The following is a 7,209-nucleotide window of genomic DNA, read 5'->3' as shown; positions in this document are numbered from 1 at the left end:
AGCCTTAAGCATCGTTTTCAATATGAACACTAACACTTGAGCTATCCAATCCATCTTCATGCGCCACCCTTCTGCTAGATCCCTTTTCAGTTCATTTTCTCTTTGACATGTTTTTGTCTTCCTTTTCTTTTTCTTTCACAAAGGTAAAGAATGATTTAAGACGAGTAGAGTGTGATGATTATCCCTCAGGGTTACTAGTGGGGTGACTTCTAAAATGCTATGCCACTCAGTAGGAACAGACCCCAAAAGTTTTCTAGCTCAAGCCGGTCTATTCCTTGTTTTGCACCCTCTGAGCTGCATGCACTTCTTGTGAGCCATTTGTCATGAATTCTCTGTAGATCACCATTCTCTGATAGTTTTAGGATGGCGGTGGACATGTCAACTGCTAGGGGAGAGTCTCTTGGGAATGTCTGAATAAGTAAAACATGTTCAAACTTAGTTTATGTTAACCTAATTAATATCAATAATATATCAAAGTGAAATTACAACATTTTTAGTGGATTTGGTCTACTAATTGTGGTACTGACTCATGTGAGTGGAGCAGAAATGTGTCACACGAGCATGAGATATGTCACCTCTAAGGAATATCCCTGATTGACTTGATCCACTTGACTGTGATCCATATGGAGACTTATTAAATTGAAAGTAATTTATTATTAATACTAGATCGACAATAGAGTTTACTTTGAAACATTTCTAATTAATTATTATTAGCAAAGAATGAGTTAAAGTGAAACTACCTTTTTTTTTAATTCTTCTTGTTATTTTATTTGTCTAAATACTTTTACTCTATGTTTGGATGGGAAAATTAAAGCATGTAAAGTATCTCAACAGGGATATTAAAATGTCTTCCTATAAAATAATCTGTTTAGATAGGAAATTTTAGAAGTAATTAAAATATTATCATTTTTTAAAGTATTATAATATACTAATTTGGCAGAATTTCAAATTTTTACAAAAAATAAAGGAATTAAAATTCCCCAATCACTCTCACTCTCACGCACACGCTCTCTCTCCCTCTCAGTCACTCTCACGCACAACGCTCTCTCTCCTTCTCAGCATACTAGCTCTCTCCGTCACTCTCTCTCCCTCTCAGCCACTCTCACGCACCACACGTAGCGATCTCTCATAAGTAAGTTTTTCTTTCTATTCATCACAATCTTTTCTTCCTCTCACAGATAGGTTTCTCTCTTGCTCGCTCATCTCTATTTTTTTCTTTTCTCAAGTTTATGTTTGTTTGATTTTGATTTCATTTTTGTAGCTACAAGGGTCGCTTGATTTTATTGATGTATGTTTCGTTTTCTATTTCATTTATTTTGTTTCAATGATTTTGATATGTTGGTGGGTGTGGAATTGGATGAGTTTGGAGTTGAGATAGTTGTGAGCACCATATGTTTGTGAATATGCATAAAAAACAAATCTCTTTGAATTTCTCGAGCTGCAGATGCTGATTTTTCTCTTACTGTTATAATTAAGATATCTCTGCAGATTTTGTGGTTGCTTGCAACTATGTTTAAAGCTTGCTTGTGCTCATAGAAAGTAACTTATAGTTGCAGGCTAATGATGTCTAGCTTTGTCATAATTTGCTGTATGTTTTGCCTAATGAGGAGCTTCATAGCTTTCCTATTTAAACAACTTATTGTATCGGTTCATAGTGTGCAAAACTGAATTATAAACTTGAAATACATCAAAGCAGTTTTGTTCCTCTCTTCTTCTTCATATATGTTTATGTTTTATGGTTTATACTTCGCTGCTTTTATGCTTCCTTAGTTTGATTGCATAGTCTGATCAGATCGTTGCTCAGTTTGATAGCTATTTCCGCTTCAGTCTGGTAGTGTCATAGTCTGATAGCATCAGTCTGAAAGTTGTTTTCTTCCGTCTGATAGCATGTGTAAATAAAATCAAAGTAGGACAAGAGCATCCTTTTAGGCATGCATCCACACACCCATAGACTCATAGTTGTTTCAGTTGTTTGATCTGAAGGTTCAACTATACCCACTGCCTTACTAGACAAAAAATCTAGAACAAGCTTGAACACACATGTTTCACTAAATTTCCTTGCATAGTGAAGGAATAACAACATTAACAAGAAAGCAAGCACAAAAATTAATATGTTAATGAGACAGTGAAAAAGTTAAGGTGGAAAACTAAATTCATATTTATATAAACCACACATACAGAAATAGAAACTTCTATCCAAATTATTAAGGACCAAAACCATACTCAAGATATAGCACACGACAAGACTTTGTCCAAAAAAATTCAAGATGCAAAATTATGTCTCTGGTGAAACACAAATATTACCAGGAAAGCTTTAAAGCTTATAACGGACCAACCTAGAAACACGTTAATATAAAATATCCTCATGTTCCACACCAATAAAATATTACACCATATACGTGACAACAATATGAGTTTTTGTGTGTAAGTGGATGGGCATGCAGTTGCGCCATTGTACCGCAGGATATAAGAAATGCAAGCTGACCTCTATTGCTGCAGTTGCTTTAGGTGAATTTACAAAATTTCCATCTTGGTTGTCTGCCTTCATATTCTCAATTCTTTCCTTCAGGTTGCATGCTTCAACTTCTATTCTGAGAGAGGAGAATGTATAACATAGGAGAAAAGAATAATACTCAAGTCTTAACAATGGTGTGAAGCATTATAGATCAAGATTATGCAATGTCTATGGAAGTAGGGAAAAAATTTTAACACACGGCATTGGTTGAAAGTTTTAGAACCCAATAATTTATTCCAGAATTTAGACTTCTGTACATGCTTAATTAAACATTAAATGCCAATATATTCAGGGAGAACTTGTTTACTTGGTTATGGCTCATTAAGCACATAACGACATACAAATACTAATTATAAAGAAACACATTCCATAACCCTGCATGCAGAGGTGAACAATGGTTGTAAGTCAGATATTGTAGCTAGAGCTCGAATTACAAACAATAAATCAAGATACAGTGGAAGAAAACTTTTTAGGCGACTAGATGTTAGATTGAAAAGCTAGATAGGAATACAACATTTAAAGTAACCTGCTATAAAATCACACTAGTAACCTCCTCAAATTGAAACAGAAAAATCAACAATCATTTTGTATGTAATGGCAAGATTAATGTCAGGGTAGAACTTTACCAAAAACAATGCAGGGGCAACTAAGTTACTAATGTTTTTTTTTGGGCTTACCAAAAAGGGTCTAAGTGTATACTAAACTCTTTAAATCTGATTTACCAATTAAAAGAAGTCCTTCAGAAGTGGATGATTAGGACAACAAAAGCTGAAACATGTACATAAACAAGGTCTTAAAAGAGTGTATTTGCTTGTCGAAAGCTGAAGAAATGTTCCCCAAAACTGTATATATGATTAACTGGTTGAGCGTGTGGCCTCCAAGCTCTGTCATTTAGGTTCTTTATTACCCCATATAGTACAAAACTATCACTATATACGCTGGTAGAGTCAAGATTAAGGGAAATAGTGAGAATCTGTAGCCTAAATACAGTTAAAACTAACAGCAAGAAGCCTTATTTAATCTATATAATTTTTGAAAGTTGATTCAAACTTTAAAATAAAATAATTTTTATCACATTTTTTTATTTGTTAAAACAAAAAATTACTTTTAAAAACAATAATCAATAAGTGTTAAATAGGGTCGTATTTTGTTTCTTCACATAATTTGTTATTTTTTAAATTTGTTATAGATTACAATAATATTCTTTTTATATCAATCAAATTGCAGTTAAGATGTAAAGACCTTTTTTACATGATCATCTAATAATAATAAATTTATCAGGTACAATAAAATTGTTGACCTTTTCATCAATGACTTATCAATAATGTATGAAAATAAATTCAGTAAAATTGTGTAATTCAGTTCAAATCAAAATAATTTATATTTTCAAATTATTTCTTCATCATTTTTTGTAAAATTTAATATTTTTTTTCACTAAGTCCCTCAATTTTTTAGTTACTCGTTTAAAATTAATTATACATGTTTTATTTATATTTTTAAAATTGTACTTAAAGTAAAATAAAAGATACTTGTACATACGAGTGCCATGCACAATATATTAGTAGTTCTGAAAAAATACATTACAGTAATTGATATACGACAGAGTTGAATAAATTTGGGAATTGAATAGTTTTGAAATGGTTGAAAAATTTGAAGCAACTAATTTATGACAAATGATAACAATTATAGGAAGAAAAAGAAATTAGTTAGATTAGGATAAGGATGTAGGTATGATTAGAGTGGAGAATTGAAGTAAGAAAGTGAGGAATGAAGGTACAGGCAGAGGGTGGTGGCCTCTTCCGATATGAATCAGCTGCCAATATGCTTGAAGGAGGTGGCAAGACACTGATACTTAATCCTATGGAGCTTGAAGAGATTGGTTTTAAGATTGTTGTGTATCTGTTTTCCTTGATTGGGGTTTCTATATATACTATTTGTTATTTTCTATATATACTATTTATTATTTTCCTTGATTGGGGTTTTAAGATTATGCATTATATATACTATTTGTTTTTTTCTTTTTTTCTTTCTTGGTCTGAGAGCTTTTGTGAACAATTTATTAAAGTTAATGACATCCATTGTTATTATATTACTTTTCTTTTAGTTATATAGTGTGGATAGTAAAGAAATGGAAAGTAATATAGTTGATGGTTCAACTGCTTCAAGAAAACGTAAAAGAGATGAAGAAGAGGAAGAAGAACTTGAACAAACATTTTTCATTATTGTTAATGTTACCACTATGATTTTGGGTGCACTGACTTGGTATCATGACAAGTACTTTGTTAAGGAACCTGCCCGAAATTTGAAATTAGAAAGACATAGTTTCTTCAATCATCTATATAGGGGAACACAAACTGATTGCATTGAACAATTAAAGGTTAGTAAAAAAGCATTTTTTAAGCTTTGTAGAATTTTACAAGAGAAAGGGCAATTGGTAAAAACAAGAAATGTTCATATAGCTGAAGCTGTGGCAATGTTTTTGCATATCCTTGCTCACAACCTAAAGTATAGAGTTGTGCACTTTAGTTATTGTAGATCCACGGAAACAATAAGTAAGCAAATCAAGAATGTCCTGCGAGCTATAATGAAAGTAAGCAAAGAATATTTGAAGTTCCATGACTATAATCTAGAGGGCTCGGTGGAAATCAAATGGAGATGGTTTAAGGTAAGTTTGTCATTTGTTAGTAATTATAAGGTACTTTAAATTATTACAACTTATTTTTTATTTTGAAATGTTTTTAGAATTCGATTGGAGCACTTGATGGGATACATATTCCGGTAACAGTTACTGCAGAAGATAGGCCTAGATATCATAATAGAAAAGGTGATATCTTTACAAATGTTTTAGGAGCTTGCGGTCCAAATTTAAGGTTTATATATGTGTTGCCTGGGTGGGAAGGGTCAGCAGGAGATTCTCGAGTATTGTGAGATGCTTTGCATCGTCAAAATTGTCTCCATATTCCAAATGGTAATATCATGAAATGATGAAACTTTATTTAACATATAAAAGAAATATGCATATTATTTATATATAATACTTTTTTTTAACCATTGTAGGTAAATATTTTCTTGTGGATGCGGGGTATACAAATGGCCCTGGATTTTTAACACCTTATTGAAGGACTAGATATCATCGTAATGAGTGGATCGGAAACACCCCTCAAAACTACAAGGAGTTATTTAATCTTCGTCATGCAAGTGCAAAGAATGTTATTGAAAGGTCATTTGGGGTATTGAAGAAAAGATGGAGTATATTAAGAACCCCTTCTTTTTTTGATATAAAAACACAAATAAGAATTATTAATACTTGTTTCATGCTACGTAATTTCATAAGAGATGAACAACAAAGTGATCCAATTTTGGAAGCCCAAGACTTGGAACTTTTATCTGTTGTTGACAATGAGTTAATCAATCAACAAATGGAAAGAGTCACAAATAATATTAGAGATGAAGTCACAGCTATCCAAGCAACTGAGGAATGGAAAAGATTCTGTGATACTTTAGCAATGAATATGTTTGCCACCTATCAAATAAGAATAAACTTTGATTAGGGAGATGTTTTTAGTGGATTTGGATTTTGTTTCTTATGTGTTATTGACTTTATACTCATGTATGTGTGATACTTTGGATTTTTGTATTTCATAATACTTTGGATTTTGTTTTCTTTTTATGAGTAATTAATTTTATACTTTCAAAGAAGGCTAATTTGACATGTCTCACCTTTATATATATGTGTGTGTGTGTGTGTGTGTGTGTGTGTGTGTGTGTGTGTGTGTGTGTGTGTGTGTGTGGAAAAAAGAAAGATGTCTAGGGAGGACACAGGAAGTTACTTCGCACATGGAACTTGGAAATGGAGCATGTGCTAGTTGATGTGCTTAGAGATCAAAGAAATTTGGGCAATAAAGGTGATGGAAATTGGAAAGCATTAGCATACAATATTGCAGCTCAAATTTTGTCCAAGCGTTTTGGAGTTCACCTCATGGCAATAATGTTAAGAATCATTTTAAGCTTTGGAGAACATGGTATGGAATTGTGAGTGACATTCTTAGTCAAAGTGGATTTGACTGGGATAGCACAAAGTACATGATTACCATTGAAAATGAAATTGCATGGAATGAATATGTAAAGGTAGTCAATCATCTTTTAATTTTATTCAATTGTAGTTATTATTTGTGTTGTTATTAACATGTTTCTATTTTTTTTCAAGTCACATGAAGAGGCCAAACAATTTCGATTCAAAGTCATTCCTAATTGGAATGATATTGTTGACCTATGTGCAAAGGATAGAGCTACTGGACTCGGAGCAGAAAATGCATTAGATGCAGATGATATCATGAGCAAAGAAACAAATGAAGAGGAAACAATTCATACTGTGAGTTTTGACTTAATCAAGTTCCGCCACAAGAAAAAACATTTTCCCAAGTAAGAGTGGAGAGAAATAAGGGATGATTTCCTCAATGAAAGAAGTGGCCGAATCATTAAAAGAATTTGTTGAAGTGACTAAGAAGAAGATGGAGAACAAAAAAAGATGGAGATAAAAGAAGCTCAAGAAGTGGTACATGAAGTGGTGAGTGAGCTAGATAATATACCTAATTTTAATGGTGCACTTCGACATAGAGCAATCGATTGGTTGACAGAAAAATCCCATTAAGTTTGCGATTATAAAAGCTCTTCCATTGGATGAGAAGGAGGAT

General features: G+C 32.5%; 1 pseudogene; it reads left to right on the top strand.

Moving 5' to 3' along the window:
* Positions 1-4,988: 4,988 nt before the first annotated feature.
* LOC114389876 lies at positions 4,989-6,941 on the top strand (annotated as a pseudogene).
* Positions 6,942-7,209: the final 268 nt, after the last annotated feature.

Source organism: Glycine soja, chromosome 16 (assembly GCF_004193775.1).
Source record: "Glycine soja cultivar W05 chromosome 16, ASM419377v2, whole genome shotgun sequence".
Classification (NCBI taxonomy): Eukaryota; Viridiplantae; Streptophyta; class Magnoliopsida; order Fabales; family Fabaceae; genus Glycine; species Glycine soja.
This window is presented reverse-complemented; position numbering and strand designations above follow the sequence as displayed.